This window comes from Hypanus sabinus, chromosome 18 (genome assembly GCF_030144855.1).
Source record: "Hypanus sabinus isolate sHypSab1 chromosome 18, sHypSab1.hap1, whole genome shotgun sequence".
NCBI lineage: Eukaryota > Metazoa > Chordata > Chondrichthyes > Myliobatiformes > Dasyatidae > Hypanus > Hypanus sabinus.
The window spans coordinates 63662684-63675181 of record NC_082723.1 but is presented as its reverse complement, the minus strand read 5'-3'; the positions used below and the strand labels follow the sequence as shown (position 1 = coordinate 63675181).

The 12498-nt window shown below is 49.5% G+C and overlaps 1 protein-coding gene and 1 long non-coding RNA gene across 3 annotated transcripts in view; one reads left to right on the top strand and one right to left on the bottom strand.

The window, feature by feature from the left end:
- The window catches only part of scarb1 (scavenger receptor class B, member 1), a 62337-nt gene extending 59570 nt beyond the window's left edge, over positions 1-2767 (bottom strand). The window contains exon 1 of one of the 2 annotated variants that reach the window (XM_059994528.1): positions 2320-2767. The gene's annotated coding sequence lies outside the window, so the exon portion shown is untranslated. The remainder of the gene's footprint in view (positions 1-2319) is intronic. The other variant, XM_059994527.1, reaches the window with a different exon arrangement.
- On the top strand, positions 1662-7858 carry LOC132407682 (uncharacterized). Its single transcript, XR_009516559.1, has 4 exons — positions 1662-2229; positions 6240-6389; positions 6827-6909; positions 7528-7858. It is a non-coding gene; the product is annotated as an uncharacterized LOC132407682 (long non-coding RNA).
- The last annotated feature ends 4640 nt before the right edge of the window (positions 7859-12498 follow it).

The window sequence follows — 12498 nt, the reverse complement described above, 5'->3', positions numbered from 1 at the left end:
GGGCTCCTGTTCCCGAACTTTATCAATGCCCCGACCCGCCCCACCCCCAGGACTCCAGGCAAAAACTTCACCTTCCGCCCTCCTCTTCCACCCCCCCCCCCCCGCCCCACAGATGTAGGTGGAGGCAAGTGGTGCATGCAAATTCGATTTCAACGTTTAAACTGGGAGTAGGCAGCTTAAATGGTTTCGCACTGCCTAGATGGGCCGAACAGCCTGCTTCTACTGTACTTTTCTGACTCTTTATTTGCCCTAGTCCATCGGAAAGAGGCAAACAGGAGCTCCCAATGCCTCAGTGAACTTCATACTCTTTTCCATTAACTAGTACATGCCAAAACTGGCAGACCCGGGGGTTAATTAGAACATGCAGTACAGCACAGTTACAGGCCATTCGGCCCACAGTGGTATGCCGAACCAGCTTTAAAAATCAAAAACGCCCAAACATTAATCCGTCCCACCCACACCATGTCCACATCCCTCGTCCTTGCATCCAATTGCCTATCCAAACGCCTCTTAAAAGCGCCGGTGTATTTGCTTCTACATCACACCAGGAGTGCATTCCAGACATCCCGCTGACCCTCACACCCCCTCCGAACCTACCCCTCTCACCTTCATTGTCTGCCCTCTGCTATTAGACACTTTAATCCCAGGAAACAGAAACTCTGTCCACTCTGTGCCCCATAACCTCTATCAGATCTCTCCTCAACCTCCGGTGCTCCAAAACAACCCAAGTTTATCTAGATAACACACACACACACACAATGCTGGTGGAACACAGCAGGCCAGGCAGCATCCAGAAGGAGAGGCACTGTCGACGTTTCGGGCCCAGATCTCCCCTCAGGAAGGTCTTCCTGACGAAGGGTCTCGGCCCGAAACGTCGACAGTGCTTCTCCCTATAGATGCTGCCTGGCCTCCAGCGTTCCACCAGCATTTTGTGTGAGTTGTTTGAATTTCCAGCATCTGCAGATTTCCTTGTGTTTGCCCAAGTTTATCCAGCCTCTGGTGATGGCATATGCCCTTCTAAACCAGGCAATAGCCTGGTAAACCTCTTCTGCACCCTCTCCAAAGCCCCGACAATCTTTCTGTAGTGGGGTGACCAGAACTGCACACAATACTCTAGATAGATAGATAGATAGATAGATAGATAGATAGATAGATACTTTATTCATCCCCAAGGGGAAATTCAACATTTTTCCAGTGTCCCATACACTTATTGTAGCAAAACTAATTACATACAGTATTAAACTCAGTATAAATATGATATGCATCTAAAATCACCCTCCCAAAAAGCATTAATAAATAGCTTTTAAAAAGTTCTTAAATAGTTTACTAAAGTGTATTGAGTGGTAACTTAAGCTCAGTCCTAACCCTGGCACTTAACATGTCTTGCCCCTGGTGGTTGAATTGTAGAGCCGAATGGCGTTGGGGAGTAATGATCTCTTCATCCTGTCTGAGGAGCATTGCATTGACAGCAACCTGCCGCTGAAGCTGCTTCTCTGTCTCTGGATGGTGCTGTGCAGAGGATGTTCAGGGTTTTCCATGATTGACCGTAGCCTACTCAGCGCCCTCCGCTCTGCCACCGATGCCCACGACAGAGCCCGCCTTCCTTACCAGCTTATTAAGAGGCGTCCCTCTTCTTAATGCTGCCTCCCCAGCACGCCATGTGGCCAGATGTAGCCTAACCAGAGTTTTATAAAGTTGCAACATAACCCCTCCACATTTGAACTCAATGCCTCGACTAATAAGAAAGCATTCTATATAAACCTTCTCTGCCACCTATCGACCCGTGTAGCCACTTTCCAGGAGCTGTGAACTTGGATCCCGAGATCTCCCTGCTCAGCAACATCTTTAAGGACCAGTGTACCGAGTCCTGGTATTTGCCGTACCGAAATGCGACACCTCACATTTATCTGGGTTAAACTCCATCTGCCATTTCTCAGCCCGTAGCTACAACATCTGTATCACGCTGTACTTTTTCCCTGTCTTCCCCACTGTCCACAACTCCACCAACCTTGGCGTCATCCGCAAACTTACTAACGCACCCTTCCACATTTCCATCCAGGTCGTTTACATACATCACAAACTGTAAAGGTCCCAGCGCAGATCCCAACGGAACGCCGCTAACTACAGACCTCCAGACAGTGACCGCGCTGATGCCGGCAGCAATTCCCGTTGCCAGCAAGTTAAGCCAGAAATGAAAATTCCTGCATCGAGCAGCCAACTCTTACTCAGGTCAGCATAACGCTTTCACGGGGAAAGAAGCTGAATGAGATTACAGAAATCAAATTCTAGAATTTAAGACGAACTGACAGAAAAACTCACCGCCTTCACCTGGGGCTGTAACGCGCAGAAACCCGGTGCCGGCGGCAGCGAACAACAGACCGGTCCCGGCCACAGCCAGGGGCCGGGATCGGGCATTCATAGTCCACCCTGTAGTGGAAACGACAGGCAGCTCCCGGCTATATCAGCGACCAGGACTCCAGGCTAAAACCTCACCCTCCACCCCGCGCCCTGCCAACGTCAGCTACCGTCTCGGGTTAAGGGAAAGCACCCCATGGGGACGAATCACTGGGCCAGGTGGAATAGTTGGGAAGGAAAGCGAGGAGAGGCGGTGGGGGGGAGTGAATGGGTATTAGAGGGCGGTGCACCTCGGGTAGGGGGAGAGAGATATATGCGCGCTCCAAAAGTGAGGAAACTTTGTGGGGAGGCTAACTAAAGGAGAGAGAATCCGCTGAGCCCATCGGGTCTGTTCATGTGACATCGGATCACGTGCGAGATCATGTGATCTGCCTGCTTTCTTCTTAATGAGCGGCTGCTAAAGTCCCGGGGTTGTGATTTACCGTGTTTTCTGTGTACTGGTTTCTACCATGCCTGAATATTTCTCGTCGTTTCTTCGGGAATATAATACAACAAAGCCTTTTTAGGCCTTGACCCACCACAGATTTTTATACAGATTTCTCTTGCGCTTCGTTTTTCTTTTGAGTATCAGGTTTAATCCAGCTCAGACATGGAGAAGGGCCTCGGACCCATACATCCACTGTCTAGTCTTTTCCATAGAAGCTGCCTGACTTGTGTTCCTCCAGCATTTCTCGTGTGCTGTCGTGAAATTTGTTGTCTTGCAGCACAGTAATTAAAAAAAACTATGAATTCTAATAAGTCTTGCTGAGCGGATAAATTTTGGGATCTGAGTTCATAGCTTCTTGAAAGTGGCTGCACAGATTGATCAGGTGATTAAGAAGGCTTATGGAAAGCTGGCTCTTATTAGTAGGGGCATTAAGTTCAAATGTGGAGGGGCTAAGTTGCAATCTTATAGAGGGCTGATGAGGCCACATCTGTGGTACTGCACACAGTTCTGGTTGTCGCATGAGAGGAAAGGTGTTGAGGCTTTGGAGAGGGTGCAGAAATTTATCAGGATGCCGCCTGTGCTGTCACGAGAGGCTGGATAAATTTGAGCTGTTTCCTCTGGGCCGGCGGAGGCTGAGGGGAGATCTGATAGGGGTTTATAAGATTATGAGAGGCACCAACAGAGGAGACAGGGGGTGTCTGCTTCCCAGGGTTGAGTTGCCTAAAATCAGAGGGCATATATTCAAGGTGAGAGGGGATAGGTTCAAGGGGGATGTGAGGGGTCGATCTTTTACTCAGAGGGTGGTGGGTGCCTGGAATGAGCTGCCTGGTGTGATGGTAGAGGCAAATACAGTAGAGGCTTTTAAGAGATGTTTGGACAGGCTCATGGATGTGAGGGAGATGGAGGGATCTGGACATGGTGTAGGTAGGAGGTAGTGTTTAGGGGTTTTTGATTTGCTTTTTAGCTGGCTCAGCACCACATTGTGGGCCGAATGGCCTGTTCCTGAGCTGTACTGTTCTGTGCTCTAATGTTCTAAATACTGATAAAGTTGGGGGAAAAAAAGTAAGTTTGACAGATGTTCCTCAACTTATTCTTTGTGTCAATTATTAAGACCAGAAAAAGGGAGATGTGGAAGTGTTCTACTTAGCGTAACACTGTTAAGGCGCCCGCAGCCGCCAGTCAGGGCTAAATTACCACCGTTTGTACATTCGCTCCGAGTGAGTTTCCTATAATGTCTCCTCCCACATTCCAAAGATGTAGGGTTAGGATTGGTGAGCTATGGCTATGTTAAGTTGGTGAGGGAAACACGGTGTCACTTATGTACTGCCCAGTACAATCACGCCGAATTGATTTGACACAACTCATTTCACTTTATGTATTTATATAGGACCCTGGTCAGACCCCTCTTGGAGTACTGTGCTCAGTTCTGTTCGCCTCACTGCAGGAAGAATGTGGAAACCATAGAAAGGGTGTAGAGGAGATTTGCAAGGATGTTGCCTGGATTGGGGAGCATGCCTTATGAGAATAGGTTGTGTGAACTCGGCCTTTTCTCCTTGGAGCGACGGAGGATCGGGGTGACCTGATAGAGGTGTATAAGATTATGAGAGGCATTGATCGTGTGGATAGTCAGAGGCTTTTTCCCAGTGCTGAAATGGTTGCCACAAGAGGACGCAGGTTTAAGGTGCTGAGGAGTAGGTACAGAGGAGATGTCAGGGGTAAGTTTTTTACTCAGAGAATGGTGAGTGTGTGGAATGGGCTGCTGGCAATGGTGGTGGAGGCAGATACAATTGGGTCTTTTAAGAGGCTTTTAGGTAGGTACATGCAGCTTAGTAAAATAGAGGGCTATAGGTAACCCTAGTAACTTCTAAGGTAGGGACATGTTCAGCACAACTTTGTGGCTGTAGGTTTTCTATGTTTCTAATGTACATCTGACAAATGAAGATAATCTTTTCTCAGCTCCTCCATCTCTGCCATATCTGCTCTCAGGATGAGTCTTTTCATTCCAGAACAACTGAGATACCCTCTTTCGAAGAAAGGGGCTTCCATTCCTCCATCATCAATATTGCCCTCGCCCACGTCTTCCATTTCATGTCCATCTGCCCTCACCGCCACCCTAGAAGATAGGGTTCTTCTTGTCCTCACCTACCACCCCACCAGCCTCCATGTTCAGTACATAATTCTCCATTACTTCCACCACCTCCAACGGGATCCCACCACCAAGCTCATCTTTCCCTCTCCCTCCCCCCCCCCCCACTTTCTGCTTTCCACAGAGATTGCTCCCTATGCAACTCCCTTGTCCTCCCCATTGATCTGCCTCCTGGCACTTACCCTTGCAAGCGGAACAAGTGCTATACCTGCCCCTCCATCTCCTCCCTCACTATCATTCAGGGCCACAAATGGTCCTTCCAGGTAGGGCAACACTGCACCTGCGAGTCTGTTGGGATCACCTCCTGTATCTCGGTGAGACCCGACGTGGGTTGGGAGACCGCTTCGCCGGGCGCCTTCGATCTATCCGCCAGAATATCCCCCCATTTCAGTGCTACTTCCTGTTCCCACTCCGACATATCAGTCCACAAAGATGAGGCCGCACGCAGGTTGGAGGAGCAACACCTTATATTCCATCTGGGTAGCCCCCAACCTGATGGCATGAACATTGGTTTCTTGAACTTCCAGTAATTGACCCACCATCCTCTCCTCCACTCTCCACTCATTTTCCTCTCTCACTGTCTCCTTACCTGTCCATCACCTCCCTCATCCTTTTCTTCCATGGTCTTCTACCCTCTCCTATCAGATTCCCCCTTCTCCAGCCTTTTATCTCTTTCACCAATCAATTTCCCAGCTCTTTACTTCAACCCTTCTCCTCTCCCGGTTCCACTTACCACCTTGTACTTCTTCCTCCCCTCCTCCCACCTTCTTATCCCGGCTTCTTTTCCTTTCCAGTCCTGATGAAGGGTGAAACGCCCAAAGCGTTGAATGTTGACTCTTTTCTGCCTGGCCTGCTGAGTTCCTCCAGCATTTTGTGTGGCTTGCTCTGGATTTCCAGCATCGGCAGATTGTCTTGTGTTTGTGAAAGCTAATCTTTTTCTCTCTTCAAAAAGAATGATGATATTGGGTGCTAGAACACAGTATTCATTTGAGACCTTGGGTGAAAAGTAGATAATAGTTGTTTCCCGTAAGGAAATGAAATTATGATTGTGATAATGGAAGATAATGGAAATGATGGAGCTGGGTTCTGTGCCTATTTTCCACTATCTGCCCGGCACATCCTCTCCCACCAAAAAACTGTCCTTTCTGCATACGTGTATCAAGTGTTTTCTCAGGAATAAGATATTTTGCTTATTCTCCCACACACTTATCAGTTATTAATTATTTCTGATTTTTCCATCCTCCTGCCCAGACACAAAATGCTGAAGGACAAATAGCTTTGCTGTTACATCAGCTGAATTCACGCACGGACCAAAAGATGAGAAGACTGCAGTCAGCACCATTCGATGCCTATTAAAGATGTCTCAGATGTTAAACAATGTAACATTCTGAATGCTGGGTGGTATGAAATCACAGATATCCAAAGAATGTGAGACCCCCATGTGCATAGCTAATGATACACAGTTCAATGCACGTTAGTTAAGGGGGTAAAGAATTGCCCTTTGATAGAGCGCTATTTTCGTTCCATGCATGCCTCAGGGATTTCTATCCATGAAATGGAAATTCTGTAAAAGTTCTTCATTTTCAGTATTTTGTGAATGGGGTTGTGTGATTGATTTTGACAGAGTTAATAGGGATGAACTGTGGTAGAGAGCCAGTAAACCACATTTAAAGAGTTGTACGCAAGGCTGAGGGAATGTGAAAGAAGTGTGGATAGTTGGTGAGCATTTTCAAAAGGATTAGCTCGGACACAAATGGTGTCATTTTCTGAATAAACGCCGAGATACCGGTTACATTTTCTTTTGTGACTAATGGATTCCTTTCTATTTTATGTTTCAGGTGGGGGTGGGCTGCCAATGAATTTCCTATTGACTCTTAACATAATTATGTCAGGAGAAACTAACCAGACTCGGTCCTGCAAGGTGAATATACAAGAACATAAAAATATAGTCAAGTTTTCCAAAGGCCAAATTTCTACCTGTAGTGTTGTTGCCTACCAGCCTGAGCCCATCTAAAGTACCGTGTAACCCTCTCTGGCACATATACATAGCTATTTTATAAAACTGTCAGGGTTTTATGTTCTGCTGCCACAGAAAAGAGAACAAGAAATGATAATGTAATGTAATATATGTACCTGATTTTGATGTAGGTTTCTATTGCGGGCTGGGGGTCTGAAAGGAGCAGAGAGAGGGAATCATGTTTGGGAAAAGGGGAAAGGGAGAGGCGAGGGAGCAGGAAGCACCAGAGAGACATTCTGCGATGATCAATAAAACAATTGTATGGAATCAAATGACCTTGCCTGGTGTCTCGGGGCCGGGTGTGTCTGCACCCGCGCCACCCCCAGCCCCGCGGTACTCTTCCTCTACCGTCTGTCCCGCAGCGCTCCACCCTCCCTCGCCATTCCCAACGACCTTTGCTCCCGCCAGATTTACAAACTCATTCTCCACTCCACATTGACAAATACAGTCCCATGCAAAAGTCCTAGGCACCCGTGGGTGTGCACAAAGTATTTATGTTTTCTGTTACTTCCCTCTGTTCAGCACATTTACAGAAGCAGGTGTGTGATAAGGACCCAGAGGATCATCAGGAACTCCGGCCACCCCAACCACAAAGTTTTTCAGCTGCTACCATCTGGCAAACAGTACCACAACAGTAAGACCAGGACCAACAGGCTATGGGACAGCTTCTTTCACCAGGCCATCATAATTTATCAATACGTATTAATCTGATTGCATATCTGACTACATACATGTATACAAACCAGTTACGTGTACAATTTTAGTGTTTGGGCAATATCCTCCCACAATTCCCCTTCTTATTGCATTGTGACGGAGATGCAACATAAAGATTTTCACTTCCTTGGATGTAAGAAATAAAATAAGTACAAACGCAAATACAATCTGACGTTGAAATTAAGTGCAGTCCCTGTGGAATCAGGGAGAGCATAAGCTCAAAAGGCCCAATGAACAGTTAATGTCAGGACCCTGAACTGTGTTGATGTCGAGGGATCGTGGGGTGCGAGTCCTTTGTTCCCTGAACGAGACAGCACAGGTTGATAGGGTGGCAAAGGCATGCTTGCCTTTATTACTCGAGGGACTGAGTTATATGGGGCAAGGCTTCAAAGGTACAACATCAAATACACGTTAACACGGAGGACTTAGCAGGGCTTTGACTCTGCAAACTGTGAGAGTTCTTGACATGATTCATTGATGTTCTGAAGCTTCTGCTCGGCCAGAGTGACTAGTCATCCAACTCAGGATCATGGAAAGGTTATGCTACTGATCTACTTTCTCCCTAATAACCTGATCTTGAGCTTCCTGCTGGAATTGCCAATGACACCAAAGTTAGTGTTGTCATTGATCGTGTAGAAGATCGTAATTACAATGGATAGGATGCAGAGGGCTGGCTAATAAATTCAATCTGGAAATGTGTAAAGTACTTTGGAAGGTTGGACCTGAAGGCAGAGTACCAGGTGAATGGCAGAATTTTTAGCAGTGTGTAAGAACAGATTCACCAGGATGCTGCCTGGTTTAGAGAGGGTGCAGAGGAGATTTACCAGGATGATGCTTGGATTAGAGAAGGTGCAGAGGAGATTTACCAGGATGCTGCCTGGATTAGAGAGGGTGCAGAGGAGATTTACCAGGATGCTGCTTGGATTAGAGAAAGTGCAGAGGAGATTTACCAGGATGCTGCTTGGATTAGAGAGGGTGCAGAGGAGATTCGCCAGGATGCTGCCTGGATTGGAGAGGGTGCAGAGGAGATTCACCAGGATGCTGCCTGGATTAGAGAGGGTGCAGAGGAGATTCACCAGGATGCTGCCTGGATTAGAGAGGGTGCAGAGGAGATTCACCGGGATGCTGCCTGGATTGGAGAGGGTGCAGAGGAGATTCACCAGGATGCTGCCTGGATTAGTGAGGGTGCAGAGGAGATTCACCAGGATGCTGCCTGGATTAGAGAGGGTGCAGAGGAGATTGACCAGGATGCTGCCTGGATTGGAGAGGGTGCAGAGGGAGATTCACCTGGATGCTGCCTGGATTGGAGAGGGTGCAGAGGAGATTCACCAGGATACTGCCTGGATTAGAGAGGGTGCAGAGGAGATTCACCAGGATGCTGCCTGGATTGGAGAGGGTGCAGAGGAGATTCACCAGGATGCTGCCTGGATTGGAGAGGGTGCAGAGGAGATTCCCCAGGATGCTGCCTGGATTAGAGAGGGTGCAGAGGAGATTCACCAGGATGCTGCCTGGATTGGAGAGGGTGCAGAGGAGATTCACCAGGATGCTGCCTGGATTAGAGAGGGTGCAGAGGAGATTCACCAGGATGCTGCCTGGATTGGAGAGGGTGCAGAGGAGATTCACCAGGATGCTGCCTGGATTGGAAAGGGTGCAGAGGAGATTCACCAGGATGCTGCCTGGATTAGAGAGGGTGCAGAGGAGATTCACCAGGATGCTTTCTGGATTGGAGAGGGTGCAGAGGAGATTCACCAGGATGCTGCCTGGATTAGAGAGGGTGCAGAGGAGATTCACCAGGATGCTGTCTGGATTAGAGAGGGTGCAGAGGAGATTCACCAGGATGCTGTCTGGATTGGAGAGGGTGCAGAGGAGATTCACCAGGATGCTGCCTGGATTGGAGAGGGTGCAGAGGAGATTCACCAGGATGCTGTCTGGATTAGAGAGGGTGCAGTGGAGATTCACCAGGATGCTGCCTGGATTGGAGAGGGTGCAGAGGAGATTCACCAGGATACTGTCTGGATTAGAGAGGGTGCAGTGGAGATTTACCAGGATGCTGCCTGAATTGGAGAGGGTGCAGAGGAGATTCACCAGGATACTGCCTGGATTAGAGAGGGTGCAGAGGAGATTCACAAGGATGCTGTCTGGATTAGAGAGGGTGCAGAGGAGATTCACTGGGATGCTGCCTGGATTAGAGAGGGTGCAGAGGAGATTCACTGGGATGCTGCCTGGATTGGAGAGGGTGCAGAGGAGATTCACCAGGATGCTGCCTGGCTTAGAGAGGGTGCAGAGGAGATTCACCAGGATGCTTTCTGGATTAGAGAGGGTGCAGAGGAGATTCACCAGGATGCTGCCTGGATTAGAGAGGGTGCAGAGAAGATTCACCAGGATGCTGCCTGGATTGGAGAGGGTGCAGAGGAGATTCACCAGGATGCTGCCTGGATTAGAGAGGGTGCAGAGGAGATTCACCAGGATGCTGCCTGGATTAGAGAGGGTGCAGAGGAGATTCACCAGGATGCTGCCTGGATTAGAGAGGGTGCAGAGGACATTCACCAGGATACTGCCTGGATTGGAGAGGGTGCAGAGGAGATTCACCAGGATGTTGCCTGGATTAGAGAGGGTGCAGAGGAGATTCACCAGGATGCTGCCTGGATTAGAGAGGGTGCAGAGGAGATTCACCAGGATGCTGCTTGGATTAGAGAGGGTGCAGAGGAGATTTACCAGGATGCTGCCTGGATTAGAGAGGGTGCAGAGGAGATTCACCAGGATGCTGCCTGGTTTAGAGAGGGTGCAGTGGAGATTTACCAGGATGCTGCCTGGATTAGAGAGGGTGCAGAGGAGATTCACCAGGATGCTGCCTGGATTGGAGAGGGTGCAGAGGAGATTCCCCAGGATGCTGCCTGGATTGGAGAGGGTGCAGAGGAGATTCACCAGGATGCTTTCTGGATTAGAGAGGGTGCCGAGGAGATTCACCAGGATGCTGCCTGGATTAGAGAGGGTGCAGAGGAGATTCACCAGGATGCTGCCTGGATTCGAGAGGGTGCAGGGGAGATTCACCAGGATGCTGCCTGGATTAGAGAGGGTGCAGTGGAGATTTACCAGGATGCTGCCTGGATTAGAGAGGGTGCAGAGGAGATTCACCAGGACGCTGCCTGGTTTAGAGAGGGTGCAGAGGAGATTCACCAGGGTGCTGCCTGGATTAGAGAGGGTGCAGAGGAGATTCACTGGGATGCTGCCTGGATTGGAGAGGGTGCAGAGGAGATTCACCAGGATGCTGCCTGGATTAGAGAGGGTGCAGAGGAGATTCACCAGGATGCTGCTTGGATTAGAGAGGGTGCAGAGGAGATTTACCAGGATGCTGCCTGGATTAGAGAGGGTGCAGAGGAGATTCACCAGGATGCTGCCTGGTTTAGAGAGGGTGCAGTGGAGATTTACCAGGATGCTGCCTGGATTAGAGAGGGTGCAGAGGAGATTCACCAGGATGCTGCCTGGATTGGAGAGGGTGCAGAGGAGATTCCCCAGGATGCTGCCTGGATTGGAGAGGGTGCAGAGGAGATTCACCAGGATGCTTTCTGGATTAGAGAGGGTGCAGAGGAGATTCCCCAGGATGCTGCCTGGATTGGAGAGGGTGCAGAGGATATTCACCAGGATGCTTTCTGGATTAGAGAGGGTGCAGAGGAGATTCACCGGGATGCTGCCTGGATTAGAGAGGGTGCAGAGGAGATTCACCAGGATGCTGCCTGGATTGGAGAGGGTGCAGAGGAGATTCACCAGGATGCTGCCTGGATTGGAGAGGGTGCAGAGGAGATTCACCAGGATGCTTTCTGGATTAGAGAGGGTGCAGAGGAGATTTACCAGGATGCTGCTTGGATTAGAGAGGGTGCAGAGGAGATTTACCAGGATGATGCTTGGATTAGAGAGGGTGCAGAGGAGATTTACCAGGATGCTGCTTGGATTAGAGAGGGTGCAGTGGAGATTCACCAGGATGCTGCCTGGATTGGAGAGGGTGCAGAGGAGATTCACCAGGATACTGTCTGGATTAGAGAGGGTGCAGTGGAGATTTACCAGGATGCTGCCTGAATTGGAGAGGGTGCAGAGGAGATTCACCAGGATACTGGTTGGATTAGAGAGGGTGCAGAGGAGATTCACCAGGATGCTGCCTGGATTGGAGAGGGTGCAGAGGAGATTCACCAGGATGCTGCCTGGATTGGAGAGGGTGCAGAGGAGATTCCCCAGGATGCTGCCTGGATTAGAGAGGGTGCAGAGGAGATTCACCAGGATGCTGCCTGGATTGGAGAGGGTGCAGAGGAGATTCCCCAGGATGCTGCCTGGATTAGAGAGGGTGCAGAGGAGATTCACCAGGATGCTGCCTGGATTAGAGAGGGTGCAGAGGAGATTCACCAGGATGCTGCCTGGATTGGAGAGGGTGCAGAGGAGATTCACCAGGATGCTGCCTGGATTGGAGAGGGTGCAGAGGAGATTCACCAGGATGCTGCCTGGATTGGAAAGGGTGCAGAGGAGATTCACCAGGATGCTGCCTGGATTAGAGAGGGTGCAGAGGAGATTCACCAGGATGCTTTCTGGATTGGAGAGGGTGCAGAGGAGATTCACCAGGATGCTGCCTGGATTAGAGAGGGTGCAGAGGAGATTCACCAGGATGCTGTCTGGATTAGAGAGGGTGCAGAGGAGATTCACCAGGATGCTGTCTGGATTGGAGAGGGTGCAGAGGAGATTCACCAGGATGCTGCCTGGATTGGAGAGGGTGCAGAGGAGATTCACCAGGAT